The sequence below is a fragment of the Nilaparvata lugens genome, chromosome 1 (assembly GCF_014356525.2).
Source record: "Nilaparvata lugens isolate BPH chromosome 1, ASM1435652v1, whole genome shotgun sequence".
Classification (NCBI taxonomy): domain Eukaryota; kingdom Metazoa; phylum Arthropoda; class Insecta; order Hemiptera; family Delphacidae; genus Nilaparvata; species Nilaparvata lugens.
In genome coordinates, this window is record NC_052504.1 from 87,449,598 (window position 1) to 87,466,850 (window position 17,253).

Below are 17,253 nucleotides of genomic sequence, written 5' to 3' on the forward strand. Positions count from 1 at the left end.
TCTTGTAAGCCGCCGATGTCGATCCAACTCCATGTGGTCCGGGAATATGGTAGCCGGAATCGTCTCTTCCAAGGGGTTATAAATTTATTTAAAAATGAAAATGACTTCTGCTTCACAATAGCATCACGAAGTCTTTAAGAAATTTAATAATTTACTTTAACTTTAACTTTTACAAAATCATTATCAAGGTACTACGCTCTAAAATATTTGGGGTCCTCTCCTGGTGGCATTTGGTTGGCGAGTGCTGGTTCTCCTTTCTCAAGTTTTACAGATCCTATTTCCGACTTTCAAATTAGCATAAAATTTAATATCTTAGTCCTCCGCCATTTAGGTTCAAGTAGATCTTACAAAAAATACCAAAATATTGCTTACATTGTATGATTAATAATTTCTTTGCTTTCGAGCCATATCGATAACATAGACTATACACAATTCAACATAGATTCCGAACATTTATAGAAATATATATAAATATTTTTGAATTGGCCTACAATTGCCGCCTATTAACTGCCATTTTACTATTGGTGCATGCAAATTTTATTCGGTATTCATGCGCCTGGTACCTCTTATTTCCTGAATACATTAAATTATTTTTATCTGGTTTATTTGTTATGCTCTTTACATGCTAGCTAATATTCTATACATTAATATTAATTTCATGCTACCTAATAATTAGCCACGTGAACAGGTGTTTTTTCACATTGCACACTATTTGATTGCAGTAGAGCTCTGCCAAGGGGTTTTGGTCAGATTCTACGTTTCTCGATTTGATCGATCTCTAGGTCACCGATCCGTGAATACATGTACCTAACCTCAATCTTCAAATATTTTATATAATAATCTATTTATGAGCAATAAAATTCCTTCAAATCCTTTTTAGGTTTTTGTACCATTTAGCCAGAACAGGCTGATGCTATCTAATCTTATTTATTATCTATTTGGCGATATTAGCCAGTTACTTTATTTTCAGACCTATTACTGTTTCTGTTAGGGCTTTTTATCTACCCAAATTTAATACTTTACAGGGAATGAAGATCAGATGATTGGAGAGACTTGAGAAATTGTCAAAATATCTACTTTATTTTAATAAAAAAATTTCTCATCTGAAATAATATTAAAAAAGGCTTTAATATTCGAATAAAGTGGATTTTTCTACAATCAGTCTATTCAATCATGGAAAAGTTCCACAACATCAATATTCACTCTACAAACTTTATAAAATACATTTTTCTCGTGTAGCATATCCATCCATACTTTCTCACTAGTAGTTCTGTGAACAGTAGACCTCACGCAGTATTCTCATCCACAAGTAGCTGATTGAAACTATAGACCCTATGGAAATACAGCAATAGACTGGCTTCTCTACACATCTGTGTAATCACTTGTCAGCTGATTTATGATGAATAATTCTATAGTCTGATTTTTACTTTCCTTGCCCTATTACCATAGGTAAGGAAAGTATTGCTTTCCGAAAAAAATTAAGGTACCCCAATTCTAAATTTCTATACGTTTCAAGGTCCCCTGAGTCCAAAAAACTGGTTTTTTGGGTATTGGTCTGTATGTGTGTGTGTGTGTGTGTGTGTGTGTGTGTGTGTGTGTGTGTGTTGTGTGTGTGTGTGTGTGTGTGGTGTGTGTGTGGTGTGTGTGTGTGTGAGTGTATGTGCGTCTGTGTACACGATATCTCATCTCCCAATTAACGGAATGACTTGAAATTTGGAACTCAAGGTCCTTTCACTATAAGGATCCGACACGAACAATTTCGATCAAATGTAATTCAAGATGGCGGCTAAAATGGCGAAAATGGGTTTTTCGTGATTTTCTCGGAAAAGGCTCCAACGATTTTGATAAAATTCATACCTAAAATAGTCTTCGATAAGCTCTATCAACTGCCACAAGTCCCATATCTGTAAAATTTCAGGAGCTCCGCCCCATCAATGCAGATAGATTCCCAATTATCAGGCTTCAGATACAATTGAAACAAAAAAAATCAAAAGGAGTAGATTGAGCATGAAAATCTCTACAATTAATGTTCAGTAACATTTTCACCTAAAATTGAAAATAAGCTTTAAATTCGATAACTTGTTTATTTTAGCATTAATCGCAAAAAAACGCATATAAAAACAAAGCCAATGATATACTGAATGTATTAAAAAAACTCCAATGGAAAATTCAAAACCGTTGCTTGTACATTAAAACAATTATGAAGTGAAAAAACGAAGATAAACGAACGTCACCGCCAATAGTAAGTGCATTCTTCACTTCATAAGTGTTCTGAATTCAACTTTTTCTAGTGGAAGCTGACTACTAGATAGCTTTCTCTGGTAGTCCACTAATGGAAATCATAAGTGAATTCCTCTATGTGAACTTGAAAAATGAAATATTTTTGAGATAATCTCTCTCCATGTAAATGTTCTTTCCAAAGTCAAAAAATATTATAAGATATTTAGGATGAACAGAGATATTGTGGAATTTCTCCACATGAAGGTGAAATAAAAACGATAACGTTTTTATTTCACATTATTATAAGACACATGTAAAATATAATCGAGAAAATGTTTCACAATATAACTTTCCATGGTAATTATTATCATTAAACGAAAATCCAAATTAAATGTTGTAATTCACCCCGAAAACTTCTGCTACTGCAAATATTGACAACAGGGTAAACAGCAAGATGGAAATTCGATAAGCTCTACTATTCAAAAATGATTTGTCAGCCCGGGAACAAATTGGGCTTCATTGTTATAGCAGCTTCAATGTAGGGGATGAAATTTCCATTGCTGCAAAAATAGATCGTTTGAAAATGACATTTGAAGGGGGTGTCTGTGACACAATTTTTGACTTTGCAGCTTAATTTGGACTAGTTAGTAGGTGAACATAGCAGAAGTGCGCATCTTTATCCCCTCTGTTGAAGGTGTGGAACCGCTGAGTTGACACTTGTTGCAGCAATTAAAATTTTCCCCCCTTACTTGAAGTTGCTATGACAAAGAAAGGAAACTTGGAATGATAAAATAATACATCATTTCAAAGAGAATTCAATGCTCTACTAACCTACGATAAGCATCAGCTTTTATGATGCATTGTTGAAGAGTTATAAGACCTGAAGGAGCAAAACATTGGATAAAAACCTGTTATTTTAACAATCACACACCTTCAACAGCGAATATCTCGGGAACTGTTGGGAATATCACAAAATTCCACTGAACAAAAAAGCGTAGAGAATTTATCAAGCTCCATCTTTGAATAGTCAGTTATGCCGGTTGAACGCTTTGTCCAAGATATGAGCGTGGAAGCAAAACGCTGAAAAATGCAACTTTTAAACCACCCTCATCTCCTTAGCACATGAGTTACTAATGGGGACTTTTGATATGTACTCCTCCCAACTGGTCTCAACAAAGCTGCAAAGTCAAAAATTTTGTTTAAAACATTCCCTTCAAATTCCTCTGCCAATCGGTCTATTGTTGCAAAAATGGAGATTTCACACTCAACACTAAAGCTGCTGCAAAAGGAGTAGGGAAATTCGTAAAAGTGTGAAATTATACATCAAATTGAAGAGCATGTAATGCTCTTTAAGCATATAATCAGCATGGATTTTCCCGGTCGATTTTTAAAAAGTTATAAGCAAAAATAGAAAAAAATTGGTGGCAAACGTGTTGTTTTTTTCAAAAATCTCACACCTTCAAGGGCGGATATCTCGAAAACTAGATGAGATATAAAAAAATGTGTGAATTGAATATTGTAGGAAATTATGTGAGCTTTAATTTGTTATATGACAGTCAAGTCCTTAGGATGCATATATTTTTAGTTCTATGCGAGAAACCAAGAAACCACCCCCACCTCCTTAGCACAGGGGGTGCCTGGTTCATTGCCTGGTGCACAGGTTCATTGCCTGGACTAATTTTTTAATACCATCATGAATTGTGAAAATCCAAAAATAGCTGTGTTTGAGAAGAAAACACGTAATAGAACCGTACGAATTAAAACCTTATAATTATGTATGAAAGCCTCATTCGTTTTCGGCAACGAACCGAACCGAATGAAACGGAAAGTGTGTGAAGCTAACCTTACTCTTCAACACTCCCAACTACTCTGATACCTATAAGTTTTTACCCTAAGAAACTGGATCAAAATCAATGGATTTTACAAGACTCCACGAATTTCAAAATTTGTCTTACATAAACTATTTTTCTTCACACATCATATGCATGTGAGAATGGCAGTGAAGCTGAGATGTGACCACCGTATTTCTGGGGAAAGTGGCGCGACAATTGGAGCCATTTGAAAAGTCGACGTTCCGATCACGTGTGAACAGACGTGCTACTTTCATGAACAAGGAGCGCCGATAGGACGCCCACTGTGAGTCAGAGTGAGATGGAGTGGTTAGCAGTATAGTGAAGACGCGTTCTTTCCGATCGAGAGAGGAAAGCGGGTGCTGTGAGTTGCGAGTCTCAACTTTTGAGAGTCATTACGGTTGCGGGAAGAAGGAGCAAAAAGTCTTCTCCGTGGTTGCAGCGATCGTGTTGACAGGGGCGGCCAGGAGAGGGGTGGATAATGGGTGCTATCGGGGCCTGCTGAACTGAAGAGTCGCTGATTGGGCCCCCCTTTCTGCCTCCCCTTCCCATCACGGTCTTCTTTTTCGCCCTCGTGTCAAATTGCTCGCAATCTGCGGTCTCTCTGATTGAATGAGTGGAGAGGAAATAACCTGAGGCTCACATCTCGATTCTCTCCTTATCCCGCCACTCTTTCAACTCTCCTTCGCTCTCTTTATTGTCGATTGGTCTCAATTTTGCACTAGATTCGTTGATGCTCTGCTTGAACGGCAATATTCGAGGGCAATCTTACCAAAATAATGGACATCAGGTTTTCACTCAGACTGGCTTCATGGAAGCAATTGATGCTATTGGAAAATTGTTTTTACGTTTTCAAATTAATCTGAACATGAAACAATAATATGATTGGGAAGAGTAAATTCTAAAATTTAGAGTATAACAAGACTATTAGCACAGAAGCTGAGTATTAGCACATGGAGTGCTAATTCGTATCTTGTTAATTTTGTTTATATTTTTCTTTGTTGTTTCCAATCATCCGATTTAAAAGAAGTACTTCAAAATACAATATATATTGTATTTCAAGTACAAGAAGAAGATAATTGTAGATATTGTAGATTATTGTATATATTAGAAGAGGAAAATCATTGTATGATTATCAATATATCGAAGTACTTTATAATCATTATACTCCTCCATAGATGGGATTAAATGTGAAAGCGTGAGGAGTAGATGGAAAGTTAGCATTGTTGAATAGGACAATGAAGACAGTGAAAATATGTACGTCATAATTCATTGTCATCTTCAATTCTTCATTCATACCGATGGTTGAAAAATTGAACATGCAGTTTCTACGAGTTTTCGATATTTTACTCTCCCCATGATAAATAAAGGAAGATGATCATAGTTTCTTGCAAGCAATCAAGTCCTAAAAATTAATTTTGACTGGACAATTCAAACAAGCTTTCAGAACGATCATTATTGAATGTCCTTTTACACCTTGAAAATGTTTGAAATTAGTAACCCTTTCGAGTCATTATGTAATAAAAAATTAATTGAGCCTACTCAATGTTTTGCGTTTCTTCCAGAATGCAATTGGAAAATATCAAACCAAAATCAGATTGATTTAATAAATTTAGAAGATTATACCGTAGTGCGTAGTGGATCAGGTGTGTGTAGATTTAGAGAGGAAATCCCTCAGAAAAATGTGAACAATGCGAAAAGAAAATTCCTCTCTAAAGAACGTTTTGTAAAATTATGAAAAAATTTCTTCAAATACTAGTGTATGAAACAAAGAATGCAATAATATGAGACTATTATTTTGGATAAAACATGCTCATTTTATAGAAGCTACACGTTTATGATTCATATCAGTTCATAGTTCAGTATATTATACCATAAGAGTAAAAATACTGTTCTTCTTGTCTGTGATCTGTCTAAGTCCTTTGATACTGTTCAATTTGTCTAGAGATCCTAATCATTTTGTCTCTCTGATTATGCTAGAGAATATGTATAGCATGTACTAAGTAGTATTATAGAGAGCAATAGCATAAGCGTATGCTTTATTTTCTTAATGCTAGTATGGGTTATGTTCACATAAACACATCTATCCTCGTACCTTCTGAAATTTACTTCAAGATAAATATGAATTTGTTATTGTTTGAATCCAAATTCAGTACAAAAAATACCGATGGTGGATGTATGAATAAGTAATTACTAGTGAATAAGATCACTTCACTTGTATGAGCTACTTTGATTAGATTAATAAAAACAATATAATATATGTAGTACCCTTTTTATTTAAAAAAATTTAAAACTCTAAGCAGGTTTGAGTTTTAAAATGTTTCAAATAGAAAGGGTACTACATGTTTTATATTGTTTCTACTAGTGAACTAGGCTAGAACCCTCTCTTTTTTAATGAAAATTGTTTAGAAATTTCTCAGGTGAAGTCCCCTGAGCCCGAGATAAAAAACCACTCCATTGTCTGAGATAACAACATTATTCATTAGATTTTGCTGAAGAACTTTCCACTTTCCCAGGACCAATTCCAATAGGGTTCACTGGGGAGAAGCTCACTCAAAACAAAGATAAAGAAAATATGGAGCCGAACAGTAGTCGACTTACAGCTAATTTATTCAATCAGGAATGGCTTCAGATGTGTAGGAACAGACTTGGCACAAAGAAATTGGAAGAGCTCCTGTGTAATTAATTTCAGAAAGGACTAAATCTCCAAAGTCAGCGTTTCCTGAGTTCATTTCCGCAACTCCCTTTTAAATCGAGTGTATTTTCAATTCAAGCCACTTGACACGAAACCTGATTCAACACCCCTTTCGCTAAAAGACTTACCCTTCACACTCCGAGCGTCAGCCTTCAGTTCCATTTCTGCTCTATTTCTCTTTCTCTTTCGCTCTCTCTCACACTCCTTCTTACTCTTTCTGGCTCTTAATCTTTCTCTCTCCATCTTCCTAACACACACTCTCTCTCTCACACACTTTTTCACTCTCCATCCCTTTCTCTCTCTCTTTCTGTAACTCGATCTCTCTTACTCTCTTCCTGTCACTCATTTCCTCTGTTTTTCTCTTTCATATTCTCCCAAACTCTGTCATTTCCAACAAAATCACTAATAACAGTTTTGGCAGAACCAATTAGTTACTTGAATAGCCCACTTCATCTTCAACGATTTTCTTCTTGTACTTCTGTGTTTTGGAATGATAAACTCAATGAAAAAAAGTGTGTGCTTTGATTTAACATAAAATGTCTTTCAAAATTTCCCTCACAATAATTGACAGGTGAGTTGAGTTTCATTACTAGTGGATACAAGAAAGCAGTAAGTACATTTGTTGATATTAACAAAAATTTTGTTGATTTTTTCACGGAACTGTTTCATTACCTACAGACCAGGGAAGATTTGTACGAAAACTCAAGATTGTTTTATCCTATGCTACATGCCTGAAGAATATAACGTTTTATAAACTATTTCAATGGTTTTCGCTCCACTGAATTGAATCACGGATTTGTGACACAATTGATACTGATATAAGGATTCCTACATATCCGGGAATGTGTCCGGCACAGTGAGAATATCATTTTCATAAGCTCTTATCGGACTATTCATACTCGCTCGACTAAGTAGAAATAGTCCCATTAGATCCCATTAGATCCCATTAGATCCCATCAGATCTTAGTCCTTGAGATCACAAGGGAGTTTTATTTCTACTGTAGCTGAAATGTACGTGTATATGTGGGAATGCAGCTTTAATCATTGACAAGTAGAATCAAGCATGTAAGGAAAGCCTGAATTTCAATGTTAATTACATGAATTTAACAGTGCGAAAAAAGGTTTCCCAGGAATATATAATCAATTCTTTCACCAGGAATTTCCCGTTATTTTCTCGAATTCATGAATTTTCTCGTTATTTCCCAGGAATAACTATACTCTTTGGAATCAAAGAGTATGGTCTATTTTTTTGAAGTCAAAATTGAACAAGATGTTCAACAAACAATAAGTTCAGTTTGTTCTTGTTTTACTGATCACTTTACTTGAAGTTTTACTGAACACTTTACTTGCACATCGTAGCCACCAATTATTGAGAATATTATGTATGGACCCGGAAATGCAAGAATTCTGATTGGTGAAATACTAGTTCCAATGTCGAATACAGATCGAAGGCAAAAAACAAACTTCTCAGTTCCCTCCATCATCACATTTCTCTCTGAAGACCGAAAACGACTTTCTCTGTGAGAAAGAGCAAACTGAAACACTGAAAGAAGCGCCTGATACCAGTGCAGCCATCTACCAGTAAAAGAGTGAACTTATCCGTATAAGTGCTAAGGGAAGGAAGCAGTCATCAAAAAATTGAACTATTGTAAGAATTTTAACGAATAATAATTTCATCACACTATTATCAAGTCGTTTTCCAATATTAAGGTTATAGAATCACCACAATAAATCACGGCTATAAAACTCCACAATGAATCATTGAATTTAATTATTTAGAAATTACAGTAAGCTGCCCACGAATTCAATGAAAATAAAGTGATACAATGTGGAATACCTTTTTCATAGTGATATAACTCAGTGGCGTAGTGATGGGGGGGGGGGGTTCCAGGTCACAACACCCCCCCATGGCTTTGAAAAGATGGCCTAAAACCCAAAAATCCAAGATAACGTCCTCCCCCCCCCCCACACAATAGGGCTCCACAATTTCTACTATAAGAAAGTGTGAAAGTCCACAATTCTCCTCAACAATACAGAATTATTGTCATAAGAGCAGAGATGAGAGATATAAAGGTTACACTGTAGAGAGCAGAAATACCACCTAGTTCCAAAATTTTACAAAACCATGTTTGAAGTGTTTAAATTTTATTTTCTCTTCTTGCAATAGTGATTGTATAATGATTATTTGTTTTTTTTTGGCAATGAATATTTCATTTTATTTCAATAGACTACTGCTTGAGGATGTTTTATAACAACTAATTCATAAATCACTTAACTGTAGATGATTATATAATTATGGAATGAACCTAAATCTGGATTAAGACGGACATAATATTCCTATTATCCATGGATAGTACCCATTCATGGATATTATCCATGGGTATTCATGGTACCCATTGAAAATTGTACATTTTAACTCGACTTACTTGTTTTTGAGCCGATCACTTACCTTTTTGAACTTCTATCTTCGTACACCAATAAAAACGTTTAGTTTCAATAATGGTTCTGTCATTCTATTATATTTTTTGCCCTGATCTATTTTTGCAATATTTGTTAATATATGTATCAAATTGTTATGGTGTGCAATTATTTTATTCCTCAACACTATAGGATAAGTACCATATATATATATATATAGATATATATATATATATATATATATATAGATATATATATATATATATATTATTTATTTTTTAATGAATTACAAGAGTTATAGGGGAAGCTCATATCTGGGCCTATAAAGATTTTTATGAGACTGTATCCTATTAAAAAACCACGACCTAATTTTTATAATTATATCAAATTATTTCATGCTCTACCGACTGATGCCAAGCAGGAGGCTAATCGTTATTTAAAATATAAAGAATAACGTGACAACTTACCTTTTTGAACTTCTATCTTCGTACACCAATAAAAACGTTTTGTTCCAATAATTGTTCTGTCATTCTATTATAGTCTTCCTGTATTTCTATTGAATTTGAAACTGATCAATTGAATGAGATTGATGAGTTTTAGAACGAATCGTGTTTAACTTGAAACTCACAAGAAATTACGTTATATGAAACGAATGAGGCAAACTGTTAATACATATTAACAAAGTTATAAGATTCTCGAATAAAAATCAAAAGTTATTTGATCATCTGTTTTAGCTCACTTGAAATTTGGAAAATATGAATGTCAACAATGCTGGTCGTCGTCGACTGCGGAAGTTTACGCACAAACGAAAATGCACCTTATATAACAAAGATAACAGAGACAATGTCACTTGAAATAATAAACTACGAGACATTGAAGAATGACTTGGAGGGAGAAAATTGGAAATTTTTAGATATGATACCTCATAGGGCATTAATAAATTGGTAGACGTTTTCATGGACAAATATTACATAGATAGACACACTGATATCATACACATATCACATGAGAAAAGGCCACTTGAAAAAATGGATGACACAGAGTATGGCAAGTGCAATCCACAAATAAAAAGAGATGGCACGAGAACTCAAAAAGCAGCCTTTCAATAAAATTTGAGAAATCATTATAAAAACATTACAGAAACACCGTGGATAACATTGTTGGAAATGCAAAGAGAAATGCTTTAGTCTATTGCATAATTGAACGAGCGTCAGCGAGTTCTCACTTTTGACTTACTAAAGGCTAAAGTCGTTGTCCGTCTGTTTGTATATTCTACAATAACTTTAGAACATATTGATCAACCAGCTTTTGAACAAGTATTTTTTGAACCTTTTTATAGGTTAAGTTCGTTGGACAATGAAATTGACTCACTCCTTCATCCTTTTTCAGGATATAACAGATAACATTGAAATTGTATAAGACAAAATTTATTTTTATTACCATCTAGTCAGCTGAAGAATTCATTGCATGCAATTGCAACAGTTTTTTAATTCAATCAGCTGAAGCTATTTGGAAGCTATCACACAGACAAACATCATCAAACTGATACGGGTTTTAGCAATCTGCGGTTTTAGGACAGTGAGTATAGAATGTAACATTTCAAATATTGGAATGTATGAAATGAAAATTTCATTCCTACATTCCAATGTTACATACATTACTGAATATTACATTCTATACTGACAATCTTCGCCATTCATTTTCTCTTGGAACTCTGTATCAAAATCATGTATTACATGACTACCCTCTCATTTGAAAAAATGAGTTTGAATTCATATGAGGGACAAAAATGTTGAAGAAACTAAGTAATTTTTAATTTAAAATAGGATCCCCAATGAAACCTCCTGTCAAATCATACTTGTGGTATTATTATACCTCTCAAATAGTAAGCAACAATGCTGTTTACATAAACGCACTTTACTAGACTTCTAATATTACCTATACCCTGATAATGCTTGTCCTAAAAGTAGTACAAATTGTATTATTATAAAAGGAGCACAATAACTACAAAACTTGGCGCTAAGATAGAATAACAATAATGGAGAATCAAGTATTCATTAATCTGACTATACTCCTTGTAACATAGGAATATAGGAATAATACAGGAATATACCCAATCGTTAGTATTGTAAGCCCCCTGTGGGTTGGAGGAGCTTTGAGTCGATCATCGTACTCAAGAATGTGTTGAAAACCAGAATTCACCCACAGTATCCATGCTTGTCGTGGGAGGCGACTAAAATGGACCTCAAGGCAACTCCAGAAGCTGCCTTGCCTTCAAACCCACGGGATCTGCCCCATCAGGGCAGTTTCAGAGGGGCAAAAAGAAAAACCCAAGAGACCAGAGATGGGCGAAACTCCAGGCACAAATGTAGGTCAAGAGGCTAAGTCGAGGTAGCCGGGTGCTGGGCGCCCTAGAGGCAGTTTGGCGTCCCCTCTCTCAGCGGAAGGACCTACAAAAAAGCCAGGAGTGGAACTCACGTAGGTCACGAGTTTGTGGTTGGAGAGGCCAAAACTCACCAGGGTGGGTGGCCATTTAGGCAAAACTTCTTGGGAGAGGTGAGGCTTTTGACCCTGCAGAGTTTTCTAGGGACAATAAGAAAAACCCAAGAGACCAGTGATGGGTGAAAAACCAGGCACAAATGTGGGTGAAGAGGCTGAGTGGGAACGCGCCAACTAGTCTCCCCGACAACTAGTCTCCCCGACAGTAAAGCTCCTCTTGAAACCGCATTCGAGGGGATTTACTGACGGCGTCAACTAAGCTCCTGAAAGAGGAGCTTACTGACGGGGAGACTAGTTGTCGTCAGCGACCGAGGAGCTTAGTTGTCGTCTACGATCCCGACAACTAGTCTCCTCTGAACCAGTAGGGGATTTACTGTCGGGGAGACTAGTTGACGCTAGCGTGCAAGGAGCTTGGTTGTTATCATCGAACCCGACAACCAAGCTCCTCGCTCGCTCTGAGCGAGCCAACCTGACAACCTGTTCGACTGTTTGAATAGATGTGAGTCGTTTATTGAACATGATGGTTATTCAAATGCAAAATTCAACTGAAAATTACTCACTTTTTCAATTAAAACATTAAAAAATAGGAAATCATTTATTTATCATCCTGTTGTTGACACTTCATCAAATATCAATAGGTCTTTCATGCAACGTTTCTAAACTACTTTACACGGTTATGACTTGTTTTAAAAAATTAGCTGTGACCATATTGTACAGTTTGAAAATGTGATCTTCCATGAATTTGTCTCAATTTTTTGGCTCTCGAAACTATTTATTTTTTCAAGGTAACAAATAATTTCGAACAATAACTTTCATTAACAATTTATTTCTCAAGCCGAATTCATAAGATTCAAATATTTATTTAAATATGTACAAGTAATAAACTGATATATATTATACAACACATCCACAAATTTCAGCTATATTAAAAGGTGCAATTCATTTTTATATGGCTTGTATCAAATCATAAAAAAAAGAAAATTGAGTGAATACATGTTGAGAATATATATGGAATTAAAACTCATATATGAGTTAAAAATATGTGATATAAAATGGTAATAAAAAAATTAGGTGAGGTAAGCGATGATTAATATATAATAATCCATGCATACATGCAGGAATCACTTGCGAGACTTACAAACTCATTCTGAAACTGCTTGCCAATTCAATAAGGAACATTTCCAAGTCAGTTGAATTCGGAAGTTTATTTTTGAATTATACAGTGGTTTTTTTTTAATTTTATGTTTGCAGTGATAGAAGTGACAACTTCAACAAGCTTCTCTTCTAATAATCGAATTCATAGAATTCGACTGAGTCATTGTCAATATTGCAGAACCGTTCCATAATATTGATTAAAAACTCAAATATGTTGTCAAATTCAACACTGTTTGAATTCATAGAATGTGTATAACAGTATCTGTGATTGTACTACTTCCCCGCCCGCTTCAAGCTGGTTCCAATGTTCAATAGGGTATTAGCTGTCGGGGAGACTAGCTGTCGGGGAGACTAGTTGTCGGATACGATCACGACAACCAGACCCCTCATAGACCTATCCAGCAGGGGATTTACTGTCGGGGAGACTAGTTGTCGTGAGCGTGTGAGGAGACTAGTTGTCGCCGACAACTAGTCTCCTTCGTTCTAGTAGGGGATTTACTGTCGGGGAGACTAGTTGACGGCAATGGTATATTTTGCCAGGGGATTTACTGACGCCTGTGATCAAAATAGCGAGGAGACTAGTTGTCGGGGAGACAGGTTGACGGCGACCCGGCTGAGTCTGCGGTGGCCGGGCGCACTAGAGGCAACTTGTCGCCCCTTCCTCAGCGGAAGGACCTACAAAGAAGGCCAGGAGTGGAACTCACGTAGGTCACGAGGACTAATCAGTCTGAAGAGACTGCCAAGCATATCACACTGGATTGCGACAAGGATTGCAACCAGGTGATGAATGGGATGTTAGTGTAGGGAAAAACTCATGTTTTTTGAAAAGGACATAGATATTGGTTGGCCTTACATACTACTTGGGAACACAATAAGCTTCGGTTGACGTTTGGGGCTCTTTGAACCTTTGGATCCTTGAATCCGTCCCTTCAAAAACAATAAACAATAGTATTGTAAAATATGTAAAACGAGAAATACTACTGTTGATTGGTGAAGCTATCATATGATCATTAAGGTTTGATTAAATTCAAGTTTTGTAAAACATATTTACAGTGAGTAATAAAGTGAAAATTAAGATTCTATCAAATAATAACAGTGTTCAATATCGAATACTCTGTTGATAAGAAATTTGTCAAGCTTTCTAGCATTAATATTAATTTTATTCATCAGCCAAACATTATTCCGATGACCGGAATGATCAAAGTGAAAGTCCATATTTTTGTATTTAGATTTGATTTGTAATAGAATAATATTGTTCACACTGTTACATTGTAACCATAATATGTAAGTCTTCAACATGTTATGCTTGTAAACTAATTCTGTGCAGAATAAATTAATATTGAATTGGATAAAAGTGAAAAAAACATATGAATTTAAATCAATGCAAATGTAACAATATTATATTCTCAATAAGCTTATCGACTATGCTATTCGGGTATGAACATAACGGTCACATAGATTTAGCTGACTATCGACCTTCTATGTCTATATCCATTTTAATGACTCAAAGGACCGATTACCGAGCTCGGGATCTATAAGTTCTAGACTTAGGATCTAGACTGAGTCCAGGACTAAAATAAGCATTCGGGTCTAATTCGTATTTCTGTTTAACGGGTTTATCTTCTAAACTCCGGTATATTAAGTCCTCGATTTCTTGCAACGCTTTTTGCGAGAAGATTCAACTCTTGAATGAGTTTCTTTATCACAACTCTCACTCATCTCTCTAATCAACACAATAAGAACATAAGACAAGAACGCTAACTAGTTTAGAAACCACTGCATATAAACACAGACCAACAAATACTCAAACGAACCCGCAAGTATCAAGTGAATACTGCTTAAATGGAACAGACAGTAGACACCAACTAATATAACCTCGTTGAATAAGCGTTAGCGAGTTCTCACTTTTGACTCACTCAAGGCCAAAGTCGTTGTCCGTCTGTTTGTATGTTCTACAATAACTTTAGAAAGAATTGATCAATCAGCTTTAAATTTTGAAGAGATATCCTTGAAACCTTTTTACAGGTCAAGTTCGTTGGACAACAAAATTGACTCACTCCTTCGTCCTTTTCAGGATATAACAAATAACATTGAAAGTGCATAAGAACAAATGTGTTATCATCATTTAGTTACCGGATTGCATGTAATTACAACAGTTTTTCTAATTACTCATTCACAACATCAGCTAAGTGTATTTGGAAGCTATCACACAGACAGACCTCCATGCACTGACACATGATTTCAGCTGGTTAATGTACAACATTTTACATCACAAACATAACATTTTTATGTACAACTTAATTCACAACATTTACATCAACAAACTGATACGGGTTGAGATATCAATGTGCGGCTTCCACCTTTCATCTTCTCTTGGGACTCTGTATCGAAATTATTAGGACGGGTGTGTCACAAAGTGTTTATCAAGTGACAATCAAGTTTGATCTAAAACGAAGGAGTGATTTTGATACCCCACTTTTTCTCCTAATGGCTGAAGAAAAGCAGCTTAGAAATCATTGTAAGATCCAATCCTGGAGATCAGTCGGTTTAAATCCTCGTGGAATTGTGAGTAGGAGCTGATCCTTGTCTGACGACAAGGTAGGTTGCGGACTTCGAGTCGATATGTTCGCGACGCTCGTGGCGGTCACGGCGGTAGGGCAGATGGGTCGAGAGCCCCTTCTCGACCATAGTGCGCGAAGAGTGGTAGTAGCCCCCACGGTTACTGTGAAGTGGTTCATTTCGGGTCTCAGGCGACTTTCCGGTGAGCATACCTCCGTTCCCTAAACACACCACTCTCAGTTAAAATGCATTTTTGCTGATGACATGAAGATATTCCGAGAGGTTGGTAGCCAGGATGATAGCTGTCAATTACAGTTGGATATTGATCGCATAGTTGCATGGTGTCATGCTAATAGCTTGGAAATTAATGTTTCTAAATGTAAGTGTATCACCTACTCTAGAAAACGATGTCCTTCTGCTTACACGTACAGGATTGGTGAAGCGGTTCTTAACAGAGTCAACACTTGCAAGGACCTGGGAATCATATTTGATAGTTCACTTACTTTCTCCTCTCACATTGAATTTGTGTCTTCCAAGGCTAACAGATTACTGGGGTTTGTCCTGAGAAATGCAGCTGACTTCAGCAATGTTGTGGCAATACTGAGTGTCTATTATGCTTTGGTAAGAAGCACTTTGGAGTATGGATCCATGGTTTGGAGTCCTCACTCAGACCAAAACATTCGGGTCATTGAAAGGGTACAGAACAAGCTGATGAGGTTCTTATACTTCAGAAGGTTTGGTGGGTCGTGTCCCCTGGGGTTCCCGACTCAGCAATTGAGGGATCTTTTCCTATTGGAGTCTCTACGTCAGCGTCGAGATAAAACATCTGTCTTGTTTGTTTGGGCATTGTTGGATGGTGCTGTAAATTCTCCTACCTTGCTTGCAATGCTGAATATCAGTGTTCCAGCATTCAATAGGCGGAATGCTAACTTGTTTGCGGCTCCAAGGTGCAGAACGGTGCACCATTTTTTCTCACCTTTCATAAGAGTGCAGAGATTGATGAACAAATTGAGTTTGAAGGTTCAGCTTGCTGGGTCAGAGAGAGAGGTGAGGAGTGGGTTGCTGAGGTCAATCCCTCGTTGATGGTTGGAGTTTGATTGGAGAAAGCCTTCTGTGACAGTGATCTCTTTGCTTTTTACTACTCCTTAAGTTGTGTGTTTAATTATTTCCTCTTGTTACTATTTTTTTTCTCTCTCTTCCTAGAATGACTTCTGTTTAATCATAAAGACTTTTTTTTTTCATTTCATTTCATTTTCATATTTTCATTTTATTATTTGCTGTGTTTATTTTTTCTGCTATCTAAAATTGTGTTTAAATTTTCTGTTATGTATATTTTTCAGAAAGACTTTTCGTAAAAATTTTATAAACTTTTCATTTCTTTCAATATTTGTATTGAATGTTCATTTTTAAATTGTTTCACTTGTATTATGTGTTAAGAGAGCAATTATGGGATATTATCCTTGTGCTCTCATATGTATCTCAAATAAATAAATAAATAAATAAACAAATTGAAGAGAATTCAATGCTCTATAAGCTTATAATCAACATGAATTTTCCCCATCGATTTTTAAAAAGTTATAAGAGCAAGAATAGAAAAAAATGGTGGCAAACGTGTTTTTTAAAAAAAATGTCACACCTTCAAGAGCGGATATCTCGAAAATTTGAAGAGATGTAAAAGAAGTTGTAGAATGAGTATTGTAGGAAATTATGTAAGCTTTAATTTGTTATATGACAGTCAAGTCATTAAGATACATAGTTTTCAAGTTATATACGAGAAACCAAAAAATGGTACCTTTTAACCCCCTTAGAACAGGGGGTAGGGGTGGGGACTTTTGATATGTTTACCTCCTCACTACC